The 20,757-nt window shown below is 37.6% G+C and overlaps 1 long non-coding RNA gene across 6 annotated transcripts in view; it reads right to left on the minus strand.

Annotated features, from left to right (window-relative positions):
* Positions 1-13,001: 13,001 nt before the first annotated feature.
* The window catches only part of LOC128019020 (uncharacterized), a 12,846-nt gene continuing 5,090 nt past the window's right edge, over positions 13,002-20,757 (minus strand). For 2 of the 6 annotated variants that reach the window (XR_008185038.1, XR_008185036.1), the window contains 3 exons: positions 14,048-14,184; positions 13,720-13,891; positions 13,002-13,307 (listed from right to left, as the gene is read on the minus strand). This is a non-coding gene — a long non-coding RNA (uncharacterized LOC128019020). Of the gene's footprint in view, positions 13,349-13,719; positions 13,933-14,047; positions 14,185-14,870; positions 14,934-15,021; positions 15,174-20,757 lie in introns of all 6 variants that reach the window. The other 4 variants (XR_008185033.1, XR_008185034.1, XR_008185037.1 and 1 more) reach the window with 4 other exon arrangements.

The raw sequence follows: 20,757 nt of genomic DNA on the forward strand, positions 1-20,757 counted from the left end.
GTGGCAGATAAAAAGGTCTACATTTAACCATGAGAAACTCTAGGTTAGCTGAGCAGTGTCTCCCAACAATGACAGTGTTCGTACACCAAGCTTTGTTGACATAAATGCACAATCCACCACCTCTTGTCTTGCCTGAGTCATCTGCCGTTCTATCTGCCCGGAGCGTGTAGCGTCCTGCTAGCTCAATGGCATTGTTGGGTACGTCGCTGTGTAGCCATGTTTCTGTGAAAACCATGACATTGCAGTCCAGAAGTTTCTTACTGTGGGTGATGCGGAGTCGTAACTCATCCATTTTGTTCACCAGTGACCGTACATTAGCGAGAAAAATGCTGGGTAAAGAGAGCCGGAGCGGTGTTAGCTTTAGCTTAGCTCTTAGACCTCCGCGCTTCCCCCGCCTTTGTTTACGATCTCGACGCCGCCTGCGAGCACTTCCGCCCGGCCGGGTAGAGTGCGAAGCCTCGGGTGTTCTAGTGATCTCAGGGATGAGTCGAAGATTGGTGATAAAACTGCTGGTAAAGTCCTCACCGATATCCAAAAGCTCCTGTCGGGTGTATGATGTTAAAGCAAAGCTGTTCAGTACGAACAGGCCCGAGATGAGCAGGAATAAAACTGCAAAATTGCAAAAACTGGAGAGACGCTGAGCCTCGCGATGTGTTCGCGCCGCCATCTTGGTCTGAATAGCTTAATGTTGAGCATCTTGGTTTATGCTCAACATTAAGTATAGATATTTAAACACTGGCACATATGCGGGTTCGCGAATCATTTGAGTCAGTTCGGGATTTCGGAGTGGGATCGCAAATCATTTGAATCAATTTGGGAGTTCGTAGCGAGTTCGCGAATCATTTGAGTCAAATCGGGAGTTCAAAGCGGGATCGCGAATCATTTGAGTCAGTTTGGGGATCGCGAATCATTTTAATCGGTTCGGGAGTTCGGAGCGGGATCGCGAATCATTTGAATCAATTTAGGAGTTCGTAGAGAGTTCGCGAATCATTTGAGTCATTTCGGGAGTTCAAAGCGGGTTCGCGAATCATTTGAGTCAGTTTGGGGATCGCGAATCATTTGAATCAGTTCGGGAGTTCGTAGAGAGTTCGCGAATCATTTGAGTCATTTCGGGAGTTCAAAGCGAGTCCGCGAATCATTTGAGTCAGTTTGGGAATCGCGAAGCATTTGAATCATTTCGGGAGTTCGGAGAGGGATCGCGAATCATTTGAATCAATTTGGGAGTTCGTAGATGGTCCGGGAAACATTTGAGTCAGTTTGGGGTTCACGAATCATAGCTGTATATGGATAGGCATTTTTAACTAATTTAGTAGCTTGCTCTAATTACGTTTTCCAAGCGTGTTTAGGTGTGATATGTGAACTCGTATTTTTGGTTTTAATGATGTGCCTTTTAACAGTATCAAGTGTATTCAAAAACTAAACAAATCGTGCCTAAAAAGTGCACACATCTAGGCTAATGTGAAGTTACATGATGAAGTCATACTAGTGCGCGTGTGCATTTTGAGTGTGTTCTTTCACTGCATTATTCGGTGTATTCAAATGTATTTATGAATGCATGTGAATGATCACAAAATTCAAGATATGGGTGTAAGAAAATTTATATATTTATATCATTTTATGTAGTTAATCAATATCACACGAAGAGTGCTATTTCAGTTTTTCTCCAAAAATCTGGGTTCTTTCTTGTCATTATAGAACCTTTTTAGCAAAAAAGGTTCTTTGGAGTTGAGTAAAGAACCCTATGGTTCTATATAGAACCCCAATGAACCCTTTTTTCTAAGAGTGTACTATTGAAAAAATACAAGATCCAGAATCAGGGATCATTAAATATACAGTGATTCCTTGATGATTTACAGTTTGTGTGTACATATATATATATATATATATACATATTAGGGGTGTAACAGTACACAAAAATCAAGGTTAGGTACGTACCTCGGTTTTAAAGTCACGGTTCGGTTCATTTTCGGTACAGTACAGGAAAGAAATGCAAACATTAAACTGCAGGTTGTTTAAACTTTCTTTAACAATTTGTTTACACTTTTTTAAAATACTTTTTAATAAAATATACATAAAATAAAGAAAGAATAAGAAATAAAATACTGCGGCAAAGTTCTCCACTAAATAATATACTCTCAGTCTCAAACCAATATCATATAATAAAATATAATGAAAAATATAAATAAATAACGATTACATTGCCGCATTACCAATCCCAGCTTGTAGGCCTGCTAATATTTTAAAAATATATGTAACTTTTCCAAAGTGTAAAGCGCAGCATGAACAGTTTCAGTTTTTAGACCTGCTCAGAATTCGTTATTGCGTTGGACCGATCGAAATTAAGAGCAAAGGTCTGTTTAAATGCAGACGGGAGCTGCGTTTGAATTACAATCGCTATTTTCCTAGTTGTAGTGATGTTCACACTCGCGTGATACCTTTTGAAAACCTTAGGCCGGTGACACACTGGCATATTGCACCTGTCAAACACCTGTCTATTTTGCCGTCAATACTGTTGACGGTGTCCTTTATTAGTACGCGGTTTATGCTCAACATTAAGTATAGATATTGTTGTCGAGAAGACAAGATCCTGGTCTGTCGGCGGCCTCCCTCTATGTCACCTACAGTAGCAGCAGCGCACCAGCGCCGCGTCAGGCACGATTCTGGTGTGTAAAGACACAGAAAACGCGAAGCAGGTGTCACTCAACTGACACGCAGCAGAAACGCCATGCTCACGCCCAGGCGCGCTGGAAGCTGTTTCATGCCGGGGGGGGCTGAGGGCTGGGTTGGAAAATATGTGACGTCATTATGTTGTGACTGACGACATGACATTTCTCTACTAGTCTTCACCCCTGGCGTGATTGTTACTGTTTTATACACAAAAATTGTACTTGTAATTTGATGTTTAATAAAAAAAAAAAAAAAAAAAAAAAAAAAAAAAAATCTCTGTACTGTTTAGGCTATGTGTTGTAGCCATTAAAGAAAACACATTTGGTTTCATATGTTTAAATATTATAGGCTAATGTAGTTTTCTTATTTATTTAATCAATGTTTATTATGAAAGTGAGCATGCAGCATGAGAAAGATATGATACATCATGCGCAGTAGCCTATGAGATGTGGAGTGGGTAAGACATGATTTTGACCACTTTATTGAGTTTTGTTTTGTAGAAAGACTCTGTTTAAAAGATTTTCGTTTTGTATAAATTGTATCTTAATTTTGATCAATATTTTATTTCTCCATAGAAATGAGAGGCCAAGTCACAAGTCAAATATTTTTTTTTATTTACAATAATAGTGATTGTCGGAAGAGATGGCTTCGCTTTGGCTTCAGGGAGAAAACGCCACTGAGAACGGGGATGGTCATGACATCCTTTGTTTGAGAAGAATTCCCATCACTATTTTTACTTTTCTTAACTGTGTTACCCGAAAAAAAAGTCCGAAATACGTTTCTGCTGCTTATTGCTAGCCATGACCAAACAAGTGTGAAATGACGGAAGCATTCGTGAGGAGGCTAGGTTAGTCTTTTATCAACGAAATATTAAAAATAATTAATCATTAGTTTATATCTTATACACTATATCTTAATCCCACATTAAACACATTGTTATGTCTGTTTATTTTTTATTTTTTTTTCACGTTTTTAAGTACAATATTAGGTTAGTCCACAGCCCCCCACCAGGGGGGCTGATGTAATGCACGGGGCGGGGGGGGCTGCAGCCCCAGCAGCACCCCCCTTCCCGCGCCATTGATCCTACAGGAACAAATCTAGTCTACAGTCATATTATCTCTGCTGGTTTTATTAAAATTGAGTCCACAAGCGAAGGCCAGCGTTTATGAATGAAAAATAACCAAATCTTTTAAAGGTGGGAAGTCAAAATGAAGCAATAGCAGTCTGGTCAAAGATTTCTTAAAAGAGATTCAGCCATAATTTAAACTTGGAAATAAACTGAAGTTGGATGAAACTAAACGCTGTTGTTTAAACGAGTGAGAAAAGTAATTAAAACATCTACTTTGATATTACAGTAGAGTTCTGTTTCTCTACAGACATTTAAACACTGGCACATATGCGGGTTCGCGAATCATTTGAGTCAGTTCGGGAGTTCGGAGTGGGATCGCAAATCATTTGAATCAATTTGGGAGTTCGTAGCGAGTTCGCGAATCATTTGTGTCAAATCGGGAGTTCAAAGCGGGTTCGCGAATCATTTGAGCAGAGGTGGGTAGTAACGAGTTACATTTACTTCGTTACATTTACTTGAGTAATTTTTAGGGGTAACTAATACTTTTCGGAGTATATTTAAAGATGGGTACTTTATACTCTTACTTGAGTAAATTTCTTGGGAAAAATCTGTACTTTACTTCGTTACTGTAGGCGACGCCCCTCTCCTTACTTTATCTTAATGCAATAAATGTTATAAATGCTTCAGTTTATTCCAAACGCGCCATCTACTTTTCTCTGGTCAATGAGCGATGCCCGCTAATGATTCATTCTTTTGAGTCAATTCTGTTCAAAGGCTTGATCAAACCAATTGGCAAACGAGTGAATTGGTTCATGAATCAGTTTGAATGAGTCGTTCAGTTCCCTGCACCACGCGCTGAGCGTCTGAAGCGGTTCACAGTTGTAACGTTTAAGAATATCAGCAGCGTTGAAAACATGGATGTGGATCTGCACTGAATTGAAAGCAAATCTGCAGGCTAGTATTTGCTTGTGATGGAGATCCTTATTAGATGAACACCGTGTGTGCTGTATACTGTTTAACAGGTAATAACTTGGGCTACAGTATATTCGATTACAGTACATGATACCACTGTGATGGTAGTTTGTTGTACGTGTGTGGCTTATAACAGAGGGGAGTCAGTTGAATGCAGCTTCCAAAAGACAAAAAAAAATAGCCGATTAAGATTTTATTAATTTTAATACAATCACACCGGTGCGAGTACGTTCAGCAAGTCATATCATCAGCTGTTAAATTCAGATCTGTGATCGATAGCTGGCGCTGAGCCAGAGATAGATGCGTTTTTACAGAGTTGCGCATTATAACCAATCACACACGATTCTTTTGAATGCAATGGCCAATCAGAGGCGCTCAGATGAGTCATCGCTAAAATGCCGGTGCTTCCTTCACTCGCTCACTGACTGAATACCTCTTTCTGGCGAATGCTCTCGTCAGAAACAACAAAGTGCAGATGTGTGTAAGAATCAATAATTAAGATATTGATTTCACAGTGTTAACAGTTTCAGTGATTTTAATGGGAGTTTCTGAGAGTGATTGAAATCTAGACTGACTGTGTGAAAATGATCTTTAATAATGTAAATGTTATTTGCTCTCTTTCTGAACAATGAAAGATTAGTAGCAAAATTTATATCACATTACCTTTCAATATTAAATTCACATTTAATATAAAGTAAGTCGTATTAAAAACATGTTATGGCATGAAACCTATATCTGTTACTTAAGTAAACAGACAGGGTTTTATGATAAATTGGAGTAAAGGCTGATGAAATATATAAATTTATACACGCACACATACATTACATACATTTAATCTATATATCTAAATAAAAATAGGCTCCGTATATATGACCCAAAGTAACTAGTAACTAACTACTTGAGTAGATTTTTTATCCGATACTCTTTTACTCTTACTCAAGTAACTATTCAAGACTAGTACTTTTACTTTTACTTGAGTAAATATTTCTAGAATTACTTTTACTTTTACTTGAGTAAAGTTTTTGGGTACTCTACCCACCTCTGCATTTGAGTCAGTTTGGGGATCGCGAATCATTTTAATCAGTTCGGGAGTTCGGAGCGGGATCGCGAATCATTTGAATCAATTTGGGAGTTCGTAAGGAGTTCGCGAATCATTAGAGTCAAATCGGGAGTTCAAAGCGGGTTCGGGAATCATTTGAGTCAGTTTGGGGATCGCGAATCATTTGAATCAGTTCGGGAGTTCGTAGAGAGTTCGCGAATCATTTGAGTCATTTCGGGAGTTCAAAGCGAGTCGGCGAATCATTTGAGTCAGTTTGGGAATCGCGAAGCATTTGAATCATTTCGGGAGTTCGGAGCGGGATCGCGAATCATTTTAATCAATTTGGGAGTTCGAAGAGGGTCCGGGAAACATTTGAGTCAGTTTGGGGTTCACGAATCATAGCTGTATATGGATAGGCATTTTCAACTAATTTAGTAGCTTGCTCTAATTACGTTTTCCAAGCGTGTTTGGTGTGATATGTGAACTCGTATTTTTGGTTTTAATGATGTGCCTTTTAACAGTATTAAGTATATTCAAAAACTAAACAAATCGTGCCTAAAAAGTGCACACATCTAGGCTAATGTGAAGTTACATGATGAAGTCATACTAGTGCGCGTGTGCATTTTGAGTGCATTCTTTCACTGCATTATTCGGTGTATTCAAATGTATTTATGAATGCATGTGAATGATCACAAAATTCAAGATATGGGGGTAAGAAAATGTATATGTTTATATCATTTTATGTAGTTAATCAATATCACACGAAGAGTGCTATTTCAGTTTTTCTCCAAAAATCTGGGTTCTTTCTTGTCATTATAGAACCTTTTTAGCAAAAAAGGTTCTTTTGGAGTTGAGTAAAGAACCCTATGGTTCTATATAGAACCCCAATGAACCCTTTTTTCTAAGAGTGTACTATTGAAAAAATACAAGATCCAGAATCAGGGATCATTAAAAATACAGTGATTCCTTGATGATTTGCAGTTTGTGTGTACATATATATATATATATATATATATATATATATATATATATATATATATATATATATATACATATATATATATACATATACATATTAGGGGTGTAACAGTACACAAAAATCACGGTTAGGTACGTACCTCGGTTTTAAAGTCACGGTTCAGTTCATTTTCGGTACAGTACGGGAAAGAAATGCAAACATTAAACTGCAGGTTGTTTAAACTTTCTTTAACAATTTGTTTACACTTTTTTAAAATACTTTTTAATAAAATATACATAAAATAAAGAAAGAATAAGAAATAAAATACTGCGGCAAAGTTCTCCACTAAATAATATACTCTCAGTCTCAAACCAATATCATATAATAAAATATAATGAAAAATATAAATAAATAACGATTACATTGCCGCATTACCAATCCCAGCTTGTAGGCCTGCTAATATTTTAAAAATATATGTAACTTTTCCAAAGTGTAAAGCGCAGCATGAACAGTTTCAGTTTTTAGACCTGCTCAGAATTCGTTATTGCGTTGGACCGATCGAAATTAAGAGCAAAGGTCTGTTTAAATGCAGACGGGAGCTGCGTTTGAATTACAATCGCTATTTTCCTAGTTGTAGTGATGTTCACACTCGCGTGATACCTTTTGAAAACCTTAGGCCGGTGACACACTGGCATATTGCACCTGTCAAACACCTGTCTATTTTGCCGTCAATACTGTTGACGGTGTCCTTTATTAGTACGCGGTTTATGCTCAACATTAAGTATAGATATTGTTGTCGAGAAGACAAGATCCTGGTCTGTCGGCGGCCTCCTTCTATGTCACCTACAGTAGCAGCAGCGCACCAGGGCCGCGTCAGGCACGATTCTGGTGTGTAAAGACACAGAAAACGCGAAGCAGGTGTCACTCAACTGACACGCAGCAGAAACGCCATGCTCACGCCACGCAGCTAGTGTGTCTCTGTCCTTAGAATCAGCTGCACGGCGGGATTTGCGCTGAACGCGGAGACTTCACACACATGCACCGTACCGAAAGCCCTTTACCGAAACGGTCAAGTACTAATACACGTACTGTTACACCCCTAATATATACACACACAATGCATGAACATCATTTAATTCAGATTTTAAATATTAAAACGTTGCCTCTTTTACTTCAAAACTTTTCACACAAATCCAAGAATTGCATACACAAAGTGCAAAATGCCTCACTTCCCTGGCAAAATGAAGCACCACATTCAAAATATAACAAACACGTCTAAAAAGAAAACATTTGAAAATAGCTTTGCCATAATGTTAATTACTGTTACATTTGTGTGCATTGCATTAACAATTGTGTAGTGTTTTGCAAAAAAAGTGTTTTATGAAATTATGAAAACTGAGTCGAAGGCTGATAAATAAGTCCATGGTTTTGCAGATTTGGTGTGTAATTCTGTTTGAGTGACAGCTTTCAGAATCTGTAATCTGTAAGTAAAGATTTAATGTGTAAGCATTTGATAAAAACTGTAACATCCCTGAATCACTTCACATGTATTATTACAAATTGTAGCTGTATTTTAAATCTTAAATGTAAATCTATATAATCCTACAGGAACAAATCTAGTCTACAGTCATATTATCTCTGCTGGTTTTATTAAAATTGAGTCCACAAGCGAAGGCCAGCGTTTATGAATGAAAAATAACCAAATCTTTTAAAGGTGGGAAGTCAAAATGAAGCAATAGCAGTCTGGTCAAAGATTTCTTAAAAGAGATTCAGCCATAATTTAAACTTGGAAATAAACTGAAGTTGGATGAAACTAAACGCTGTTGTTTAAAACGAGTAAGAAAAGTAATTAAAACATCTACTTTGATATTACAGTAGAGTTCTGTTTCTCTACAGACATTTAAACACTGGCACATATGCGGGTTCGCGAATCATTTGAGTCAGTTCGGGAGTTCGTAGTGGGATCGCAAATCATTTGAATCAATTTGGGAGTTCGTAGCGAGTTCGCGAATCATTTGAGTCAAATAGGGAGTTCAAAGCGGGTTCGCGAATCATTTGAGTCAGTTCGGGAGTTCAAAGCGAGTCGGCGAATCATTTGAGTCAGTTTGGGAATCGCGAAGCATTTGAATCATTTCAGGAGTTCGGAGCGGGATCGCCAATCATTTTAATCAATTTGGGAGTTCGTAGAGGGTCCGGGAAACATTTGAGTCAGTTTGGGGTTCACGAATAGCTGTATATGGATAGGCATTTTTAACTAATTTAGTAGCTTGCTCTAATTACGTTTTCCAAGCGTGTTTAGGTGTGATATGTGAACTCGTATTTTTGGTTTTAATGATGTGCCTTTTAACAGTATCAAGTATATTCAAAAACTAAACAAATCGTGCCTAAAAAGTGCACACATCTAGGCTAATGTGAAGCTACATGATGAAGTCATACTAGTGCGCGTGTGCATTTTGAGTGTGTTCTTTCACTGCATTATTAGGTGTATGCAAATGTATTTATGAATGCATGTGAATGATCACAAAATTCAAGATATGGGGGTAAGAAAATGTATATATTTATATCATTTTATGTAGTTAATCAATATCACACGAAGAGTGCTATTTCAGTTTTTCTCCAAAAAATCTGGGTTCTTTCTTGTCATTATAGAACCTTTTTAGCAAAAAAGGTTCTTTGGAGTTGAGTAAAGATCCCTATGGTTCTATATAGAACCCCAATGAACCCTTTTTTCTAAGAGTGTACTATTGAAAAAATACAAGATCCAGAATCAGGGATCATTATGTTGTGTGTACATATATATATACGTACACAAAAATCATGGTTAGGTACGTACCTTGGTTTTAAAGTCACGGTTCGGTTCATTTTCGGTACAGTACGGGAAAGAAATGCAAACATTAAACTGCAGGTTGTTTAAACTTTCTTTAACAATTTGTTTACACTTTTTTAAAATACTTTTTAATAAAATATACATAAAATAAAGAAAGAATAAGAAATAAAATACTGCAGCAAAGTTCTCCACTAAATAATATACTCTCAGTCTCAAACCAATATCATATAATAAAATATAATGAAAAATATAAATAAATAACGATTACATTGCAGCATTACCAATTCCAGCTTGTAGGCGTGCTAATATTTTAAAAATATATGTAACTTTTCCAAATTGTAAAGCGCAGCATGAACAGTTTCAGTTTTTAGACCTGCTCAGAATTCGTTATTGCGTTGGACCGATCGAAATTAAGAGCAAAGGTCTGTTTAAATGCAGACGGGAGCTGCGTTTGAATTACAATCTCTATTTTCCTAGTTGTAGGGATGTTCACTCTCGCGTGATACCTTTTGAAAACCTTAGGCCGGTGACACACTGGCATATTGCACCTGTCAAACACCTGTCTATTTTGCCGTCAATACTGTTGACGGTGTCCTTTATTAGTACGCGGTTTATGCTCAACATTAAGTATAGATATTGTTGTCGAGAAGACAAGATCCTGGTCTGTCGGCGGCTTCCCTCTATGTCACCTACAGTAGCAGCAGCGCACCAGGGCCGCGTCAGGCACGATTCTGGTGTGTAAAGACACAGAAAACGCGAAGCAGGTGTCACTCAACTGACACGCAGCAGAAACGCCATGCTCACGCCATTCAGCTAGTGTGTCACCGTCCTTAGAATCAGCTGCACGGCGGGATTTGCGCTGAATGCGGAGACTTCACACACATGCACCGTACCGAAAGCCCTTTACCGAAACGGTCAAGTACTAATACACATACTGTTACACCCCTAATATATACACACACAATGCATGAACATCATTTAATTCAGATTTTAAATGCAATTTTATTGACATTTTTATTAAAACTTTGCCTTTTTTTTTTCAAAACTTTTCACACAAATCCAAGAATTGCACACACAAAAAGCAAAATGCCTCACATCCCTGGCAAAATGAAGCACCACATTCAAAATATAACAAACACGTCTCAAAAGAAAACATTTGAAAATAGCTTTGCCATAATGTTAATTACTGTTACATTTGTGTGCATTGCATTGACAATTGTGTAGTGTTTTGCAAAAAAAAGTGTTTTATGAAATTATGAAAACTGAGTCGAAGGCTGATAAATAAGTCCATGGTTTTGCAGATTTGGTGTGTAATTCTGTTTGAGTGACAGCTTTCAGAATCTGTAATCTGTAAGTAAAGATTTAATGTGTAAGCATTTGATAAAAACTGTAACATCCCTGAATCACTTCACATGTATTATTACAAATTGTAGCTGTATTTTAAATCTTAAATGTAAATCTATATAATCCTACAGGAACAAATCTAGTCTACAGTCATATTATCTCTGCTGGTTTTATTAAAATTGAGTCCACAAGCGAAGGCCAGCGTATATATATGAAAAATAACCAAATCTTTTAAAGGTGGGAAGTCAAAATGAAGCAATAGCAGTCTGGTCAAAGATTTCTTAAAAGAGATTCAGCCATAATTTAAACTTGGAAATAAACTGAAGTTGGATGAAACTAAACGCTGTTGTTTAAAATGAGTGAGAAAAGTAACTAAAACATCTACTTTGATATTACAGTAGAGTTTCTCTTCAGACATTTAAACATTTGAGTCAGTTCGGGAGTTCGGAGTGGGATCGCAAATCATTTGAATCAATTTGGGAGTTCGTAGCGAGTTCGCGAATCATTTGAGTCAAATCGGGAGTTCAAAGCGGGTTCGCGAATCATTTGAGTCAGTTTGGGGATCGCGAATCATTTGAATCAGTTCGGGAGTTCGTAGAGAGTTCGCGAATCATTTGAGTCATTTCGGGAGTTCAAAGCGAGTCCGCGAATCTTTTGAGTCAGTTTGGGAATCGCGAAGCATTTGAATCATTTCGGGAGTTCGGAGCGGGATCGCAAATCATTTGAATCAATTTGGGAGTTCGTAGCGAGTTCGCGAATCATTTGAGTCAAATCGGGAGTTCAAAGCGGGTTCGCGAATCATTTGAGTCAGTTTGGGGATCGCGAATCATTTGAATCAGTTCGGGAGTTCGGAGCGGGATCGCGAATCATTTGAATCAATTTGGGAGTTCGTATAGAGTTCGCGAATCATTTGAGTCATTTCGGGAGTTCAAAGCGGGTTCGCGAATAATTTGAGTCAGTTTGGGGATCGCGAATCATTTGAATCAGTTCGGGAGTTCGTAGAGAGTTCGCGAATCATTTGAGTCATTTCGGGAGTTCAAAGCGAGTCCGCGAATCTTTTGAGTCAGTTTGGGAATCGCGAAGCATTTGAATCATTTCGGGAGTTCGGAGCGGGATCGCGAATCATTTGAATCAATTTGGGAGTTCGTAGCAAGTATCCCAGAGTGCAGTCTGGACGATGGGGCGGGGCGACACGTGTCGCCCCGCCCACCTCAGCGGTTATTGGTTTATGATTAAGATGAGTTTATTGGTGTACAGATGAGTGACGATTTTACAGTTTATTGGTATAGAGAATTATGATGCTATTAGCAGGATTGGAATGCGGAAGTAGACACTCAGATGAATTAACTTTTAATATAAATTAAAAAGTGAATATAAATGTTGTGTTTTTGCATTTATTGTTGCATTTCCACAACATCCCGTATAAATACAAAGAATTTTGGATTACGACGAACAGAATAGAAATAAATGGTCTACTCCCTCAACGGCTGTAGACGCTACCTCGGCATTACTCGCTGGTTTGAAAATGACACGGCAATATTATGCGAAGTATGGTTATGTAGATAGTCATGGAGTACCTTGATTTATATATTCAAATTATATATACATATATATATATATATATATATATATATATGTATATGTATATATATATATATATATATATATGTATATGTATGTATGTATGTGTGTGTGTGTGTGTGTGTAACAAATTGTCACCAGTCTCTGAACGTCACCAATAATATTCTGAACATTCCCTTGGCCCCTACGAAAATTTACCATGGTTCTGCTACAGTAACTATAGTAAAACTATGGTGTTTTTATAATTACAGCTCACAGTAATTAATATGCCAAAAAATATTTTTACTACAATATATCCATGGTTACTTTTTGCAAGGAAGGAACTATACAGGTTCTAAAGAACTTGCCCAAAAACACTTGTTACTTTCTGTTATTTGTTTTCTGAACTGCACTACTGAAAACCTCATTAATCCTCACAATCCTGTCACAACTAAATTAAGAATCCATTATGAGCAATGCATAGCAAATGATGTTATCATCAAATATGAGAAACCTTAAAGAATGATAGACTGATGTAAATGACTGAAACCTGTTGTCATGCACGTGTTTTCCATAGCTTTTTTATTAAAACATTATACACTGCAAAGTTTAACTTTAAATGAAATCAATTAATACATCAAAACCAGTTGATCTCAGTCCATTCTCTATTTCCCTTCAATGAACTTAACACACAAATGTGTTTCATGCCGAAAAAAAAAAAAAAAAACAGTCCTTGGAACAAAATCCTGTGTAAACAAAAGCCCAGAAGATCACCACGCCAGTCTCTTCCCTGTACCCTGGGGGGTTAAACTTGAAAAGGGCTCTGCACTGCAAGCATTCCCTGATGCTGTACATCCATCTGAACTCGTTCCTGTCAGGAGACAGGAGGACAATTCTTCCAGTTGGCCACAACTTATAGTGTAAAGACAAAATACATGAAAAATAATAATAATACAAAAAAAGTTTAACAGCCTTCTACTACAAAATTCAATTGGTATAATTGAAATTGAAATTGAAAAGGTATAATTACTGTATTCTGCTGTGCAAATTTAGTTTGTGATGAAAATAACAGTACATTTTTATTTAATCTACAGATCAATGCATTTCTTACAGATTTCTGCTCATTCAAAGTCAGATACAGATGAAGTAACACTGTAAGATTACATTTGTTTGAATGCATTATTGGGAAAGCGATTGCGTGTGAATGTGCTGTAACTGTTTAAATCATGCTTCGACCCGAAAATATTCAGTAAAAGGAACAGACAATCTCCTTGAGAACTAACCTATAACTTCCCGCTTGGCTATTGTGGTCATTGTAACCTTCTGATTTGAGAGATCCATCTGTATCAGAAGATCACCACGCCGGTCTCTTCCCTGTACCCTGGGGGGTTAAACTTGAAAAGGGCTCTGCACTGCAAGCATTCCCTGATGCTGTACATCCATCTGAACTCGTTCCTGTCAGGAGACAGGAGGACAATTCTTCCAGTTGGCCACAACTTATAGTGTTAAGACAAAATACATGAAAGATAATAATAATAATACAAAAAAAGTTTAACAGCCTTCTACTACAAAATTCAATTGGAGAATGAGCATTAAACGGGGAAATCTTACTGTCTAGCCAGGCAAACTGTGCCACTTTCCGAAAAACTTCGGAGCACATCCCTAAACCATCTGCAAACCAGAGAAAGTGTCAAATATGCAGAGTCACTCGCCGACAAAATAACTTCCCTGAGGATTTCCAGGGGAAGCTGTTGAATCAAAAACATACATAGGTTTATTTATACATGTATATAAAAGTTATTAAACATTATATAAACACTGACTACAGACAACGTGCTTTAAAACTCTCATTAAAAACTATAGATTGTTGTCACAACTGCATACTCATTCTTTTATAATAACACTAATAAAATGTTAATATATACAGTACTGTGCAGAAGTATTAGGCATGTTAGTATTTTCACATTGAAAAAAAAAAACAGTTTTAAGCCAATTATTTATATCTTTTGCTGTTGTGTGTCAGTAGGATATATTGGTTTACATTTCCACACATTCATTTTGCCATTAATTGTAATAATCCAGTGATATATTTGTATATATTTGTATGCATGATCCACATGAAGATCTTTTACATTGAATGTGAATATTTCTGTCCTATATGGTGAACAAAATCCACATTAGATCGCAAACAGAAGTTATTTAAAACACTCGCTGCTGTCTGAAAATGAATTAAGCTGAAATGTTTTTAAATGTCTTTGATGCTGATGTTAACTGATAGCTATATATTAAATAATCCACAGTGCTGACCAATATAGTACTTGTACATAATACCAATTTCACATCTGAACAACTATGTAGCTGTAATAACTAAAATACCTCTGCATGTACACACATGTAATTATTAGTTCTTAATGAATGTATGTGCACAAATAACCTGCTTTGCTGGACTCTGCCTGAAGACATGGTGAATGGTGAAGTTCTCCTCAGTGGTTGAGCTCTAAAAGAACAAATGTCAAGAGGTAGGTATATTGCTAGAGATCGTACAGAGTAATGTTTCATGTAGCAACATTCAAACACCTACATACATTTGCGGAGTGAAACTGTCCAGGAGAACAGAACACCACCACCTCCTGATCATGTCATCCTGAATAATAATAATAATAATAATAATAATAATAATATACACACAAAAATCATGCATGTCTGTTCAAATAACTTGACAAATGTGATGCCATACCTCTGTAAAATCGAACCTATGAACTAAAGCCATGTACAGAGTGTACTACTGTTACAATCCACAAAGAACAATAAAATTAGCAATTTATAACAATTATTAACAATAATTATTCAAATTGAACGTACCATGGATAAATAAATGATCGAACATCGCATTTCATATTATAAGATATTTACACAACAACTTTTACTCACCTCAAGCAATCAACGGAATAGCGTTATTACTCTGCTGCTGTAGTTGCCACCGTTCTGTTTGTTTCAACGCAAACTGCCCCCTGCTGGCTCGGAGGAAAATGTCAAAGGCGGGGAAAACAAATATGGGCGGGGCGACACGTGTCTCAAAGTGTCGCCCCGCCCCATCGTTCAGACTGCACTCTGGGGTTACTCGTTCGTAGAGGGTCCGGGAAACCTTTGAGTCAGTCTGTTTAAATGCAGACGGGAGCTGCGTTTGAATTACAATCGCTATTTTCCTAGTTGTAGTGATGTTCACACTCGCGTGATACCTTTTGAAAACCTTAGGCCGGTGACACACTGGCATATTGCACCTGTCAAACACCTGTTTATTTTGCCGTCAATAATGTTGACGGTGTCCTTTATTAGTACGCGGTTTATGCTCAACATTAAGTATAGATATTGTTGTTGAGAAGACAAGATCCTGGTCTGTCGGCGGCCTCCTTCTATGTCACCTACAGTAGCAGCAGCGCACCAGCGCCGCGTCAGGCACGATTCTGGTGTGTAAAGACACAGAAGACGCGAAGCAGGTGTCACTCAACTGACACGCAGCAGAAACGCCATGCTCACGCCACGCAGCTAGTGTGTCTCCGTCCTTAGAATCAGCTGCACGGTGGGATTTTCGCTGATCGCGGAGACTTCACACACATGCACCGTACCGAAAGCCCTTTACCGAAATGGTCAAGTACTAATACACGTACTGTTACACCCCTAATATATACACACACAATGCATGAACATCATTTAATTCAGATTTTAAATGCAATTTTATTGACATTTTTATTAAAACTTTGCCTCTTTTACTTCAAAACTTTTCACACAAATCCAAGAATTGCATACACAAAATGCAAAATGCCTCACATCCCTGGCAAAATGAAGCACCACATTCAAAATATAACAAACACGTCTCAAAAGAAAGCATTTGAAAATAGCTTTGCCATAATGTTAATTACTGTTACATTTGTGTGCATTGCATTGACAATTGTGTAGTGTTTTGCAAAAAAAAAAGTGTTTTATGAAATTATGAAAACTGAGTCGAAGGCTGATAAATAAGTCCATGGTTTTGCAGATTTGGTGTGTAATTCTGTTTGAGTGACAGCTTTCAGAATCTGTAATCTGTAAGTAAAGATTTAATGTGTAAGCATTTGATAAAAACTGTAACATCCCTGAATCACTTCACATGTATTATTACAAATTGTGGCTGTATTTTAAATCTTAAATGTAAATCTATATAATCCTACAGGAACAAATCTAGTCTACAGTCATATTATCTCTGCTGGTTTTATTAAAATTGAGTCCACAAGCGAAGGCCAGCGTTTATGAATGAAAAATTATCAAATCTTTTAAAGGTGGGAAGTCAAAATGAAGCAATAGCAGTCTGGTCAAAGATTTCTTAAAAGAGATTCAGCCATAATTTAAACTTGGAAATAAACTGAAGTTGGATGAAACTAAACGCTGTTGTTTAAAACGAGTGAGAAAAGTAATTAAAACATCTACTTTGATATTACAGTAGAGTTTCTCTACAGACATTTAAACACTGGCACATATGCGGGTTCGCGAATCATTTGAGTCAGTTCGGGAGTTCGGAGTGGGATCGCAAATCATTTGAATCAATTTGGGAATTCGTAGCAAGTTCGCGAATCATTTGAGTCAAATCGGGAGTTCAAAGCGGGTTCGCGAATCATTTGAGGCAGACGGGAGCTGCGTTTGAATTACAATCGCTATTTTCCTAGTTGTAGTGATGTTCACACTTGCGTGATACCTTTTGAAAACCTTAGGCCAGTGACACACTGGCATATTGCACCTGTCCAAATTTTTAATTCTGTTTGAGTGACAGCTTTCAGAATCTGTAATCTGTAAGTAAAGATTTAATGTGTAAGCATTTGATAAAAACTGTAACATCCCTGAATCACTTCACATGTATTATTACAAATTGTGGCTGTATTTTAAATCTTAAATGTAAATCTATATAATCCTACAGGAACAAATCTAGTCTACAGTCATATTATCTCTGCTGGTTTTATTAAAATTGAGTCCACAAGCGAAGGCCAGCATTTATGAATGAAAAATAACCAAATCTTTTAAAGGTGGGAAGTCAAAATGAAGCAATAGCCGTCTGGTCAAAGATTTCTTAAAAGAGATTCAGCCATAATTTAAACTTGGAAATAAACTGAAGTTGGATGAAACTAAACGCTGTTGTTTAAAACGAGTGAGAAAAGTAATTAAAACATCTACTTTGATATTACAGTAGAGTTCTGTTTCTCTTCAGACATTTAAACATTTGAGTCAGTTCGGGAGTTCGGAGTGGGATCGCAAATCATTTGAATCAATTTCAGTTTTTAGACCTGCTCAGAATTTGTTATTGCGTTGGACCGATCGAAATTAAGATCTGTTTAAATGCAGACGGGAGCTGCGTTTGAATTACAATCGCTATTTTCCTAGTTGTAGTAATGTTCACACTCGCGTGATACCTTTTGAAAACCTTAGGCCGGTGACACACTGGCATATTGCACCTGTCAAACACCTGTTTATTTTGCCGTCAATAATGTTGACGGTGTCCTTTATTAGTACGCGGTTTATGCTCAACATTAAGTATAGATATTTAAACACTGGCACATATGCGGGTTCGCGAATCATTTGAGTCAGTTCGGGATTTCGGAGTGGGATCGCAAATCATTTGAATCAATTTGGGAGTTCGTAGCGAGTTCGCGAATCATTTGAGTCAAATCGGGAGTTCAAAGTGGGATCGCGAATCATTTGAGTCAGTTTGGGGATCGCGAATCATTTTAATCGGTTCGGGAGTTCGGAGCGGGATCGCGAATCATTTGAGTCATTTCGGGAGTTCAAAGCAAGTCCGCGAATCATTTGAGTCAGTTTGGGAATCGCGAAGCATTTGAATCATTTCGGGAGTTCGGAGAGGGATCGCGAATCATTTGAATCAATTTGGGAGTTCATAGAGGGTCCGGGAAACATTTGAGTCAGTTTGGGGTTCACGAATCATAGCTGTATATGGATAGGCATTTTTAACTAATTTAGTAGCTTGCTCTAATTACATTTTCCAAGCGTGTTTAGGTGTGATATGTGAACTCGTATTTTTGGTTTTAATGATGTGCCTTTTAACAGTATCAAGTGTATTCAAAAACTAAACAAATCGTGCCTAAAAAGTGCACACATCTAGGCTAATGTGAAGTTACATGATGAAGTGATACTACTGCGCGTGTGCATTTTGAGTGCGTTCTTTCACTGAATTATTCGGTGTATTCAAATGTATTTATGAATGCATGTGAATGATCACAAAATTCAAGATATGGGGGTAAGAAAATTTATATATTTATATCATTTTATGTAGTTAATCAATATCACACGAAGAGTGCTATTTCAGTTTTTCTCCAAAAATCTGGGTTCTTTCTTGTCATTATAGAACCTTTTTAGCAAAAAAGGTTCTTTGGAGTTGAGTAAAGAACCCTATGGTTCTATATAGAACCCCAATGAACCCTTTTTTCTAAGAGTGTACTATTGAAAAAAAAACAAGATCCAGAATCAGGGATCATTAAATATACAGTGATTCCTTGATGATTTACAGTTTGTGTATACACACACATATATATATATATATATATATATACATATTAGGGGTGTAACAGTACACAAAAATCACGGTTAGGTACGTACCTCGGCTTTAAAGTCACGGTTCGGTTCATTTTCGGTACAGTACGGGAAAGAAATGCAAACATTAAACTGCAGGTTGTTTAAACTTCTTTAACAATTTGTTTACACTTTTTTAAAATACTTTTTAATAAAATATACATAAAATAAAGAAAGAATAAGAAATAAAATACTGCGGCAAAGTTCTCCACTAAATAATATACTCTCAGTCTCAAACCAATATCATATAATAAAATATAATGAAAAATATAAATAAATAACGATTACATTGCAGCATTACCAATCCCAGCTTGTAGGCCTGCTAATATTTTAAAAATATATGTAACTTTTCCAAAGTGTAAAGCGCAGCATGAACAGTTTCAGTTTTTAGACCTGCTCAGAATTCGTTATTGCGTTGGACCGATCGAAATTAAGAGCAAAGGTCTGTTTAAATGCAGACGGGTGCTGCGTTTGAATTACAATCGCTATTTTCCTAGTTGTAGTGATGTTCACACTCGCGTGATACCTTTTGAAAACCTTAGGCCGGTGACACACTGGCATATTGCACCTGTCAAACACCTGTCTATTTTGCCGTCAATACTGTTGACGGTGTCCTTTATTAGTACACGGTTTATGCTCAACATTAAGTATAGATATTTAAACACTGGCACATATGCGGGTTCGCGAATCATTTGAGTCAGTTCGGGATTTCGGAGTGGGATCGCAAATCATTTGAATCAATTTGGGAGTTCGTAGCGAGTTCGCGAATCATTTGAGTCAAATCGGGAGTTCAAAGCGGGATCGCGAATCATTTGAGTAAGTTTGGGGATCGCAAATCATTTTAATCGGTTCGGGAGTTCGGAGCGGGATCGCGAATCATTTGAATCAATTTGGGAGTTCGTAGAGAGTTCGCGAATCATTTGAGTCATTTCGGGAGTTCAAAGCGGGTTCGCGAATCATTTGAGTCAGTTTGGGGATCTCGAATCATTTGAATCAGTTCGGGAGTTCGTAGAGAGTTCGCGAATCATTTGAGTCATTTCGGGAGTTCAAAGCGGGTTCGCGAATCATTTGAGTCAGTTTGGGGATCTCGAATCATTTGAATCAGTTCGGGAGTTCGTAGAGAGTTCGCGAATCATTTGAGTCATTTCGGGAGTTCAAAGCGAGTCCGCGAATCATTTGAGTCAGTTTGGGAATCGCGAAGCATTTGAATCATGTCGGGAGTTCGGAGAGGGATCGCGAATCATTTGAATCAATTTGGGAGTTCGTAGAGGGTCCGGGAAACATTTGAGTCAGTCTGTTTAAATGCAGACGGGAGCTGCGTTTGAATTACAATCGCTATTTTCCTAGTTGTAGTAATGTTCACACTCGCATGATACCTTTTGAAAACCTTAGGCCGGTGACACACTGGCATATTGCACCTGTCAAACACCTGTCTATTTTGCCGTCAATACTGTTGACGGTGTCCTTTATTAGTACGCGGTTTATGCTCAACATTAAGTATAGATATTGTTGTCGAGAAGACAAGATCCTGGTCTGTCGGCGGCTTCCCTCTATGTCACCTACAGTAGCAGCAGCGCACCAGCGCCGCGTCAGGCACGATTCTGGTGTGTAAAGACACAGAAGACGTGAAGTAGGTGTCACTCAACTGACACGCAGCAGAAACGCCATGCTCACGCCACGCAGCTAGTGTGTCTCTGTCCTTAGAATCA

Source organism: Carassius gibelio, chromosome A8 (assembly GCF_023724105.1).
Source record: "Carassius gibelio isolate Cgi1373 ecotype wild population from Czech Republic chromosome A8, carGib1.2-hapl.c, whole genome shotgun sequence".
In the NCBI taxonomy this organism is placed as follows: domain Eukaryota; kingdom Metazoa; phylum Chordata; class Actinopteri; order Cypriniformes; family Cyprinidae; genus Carassius; species Carassius gibelio.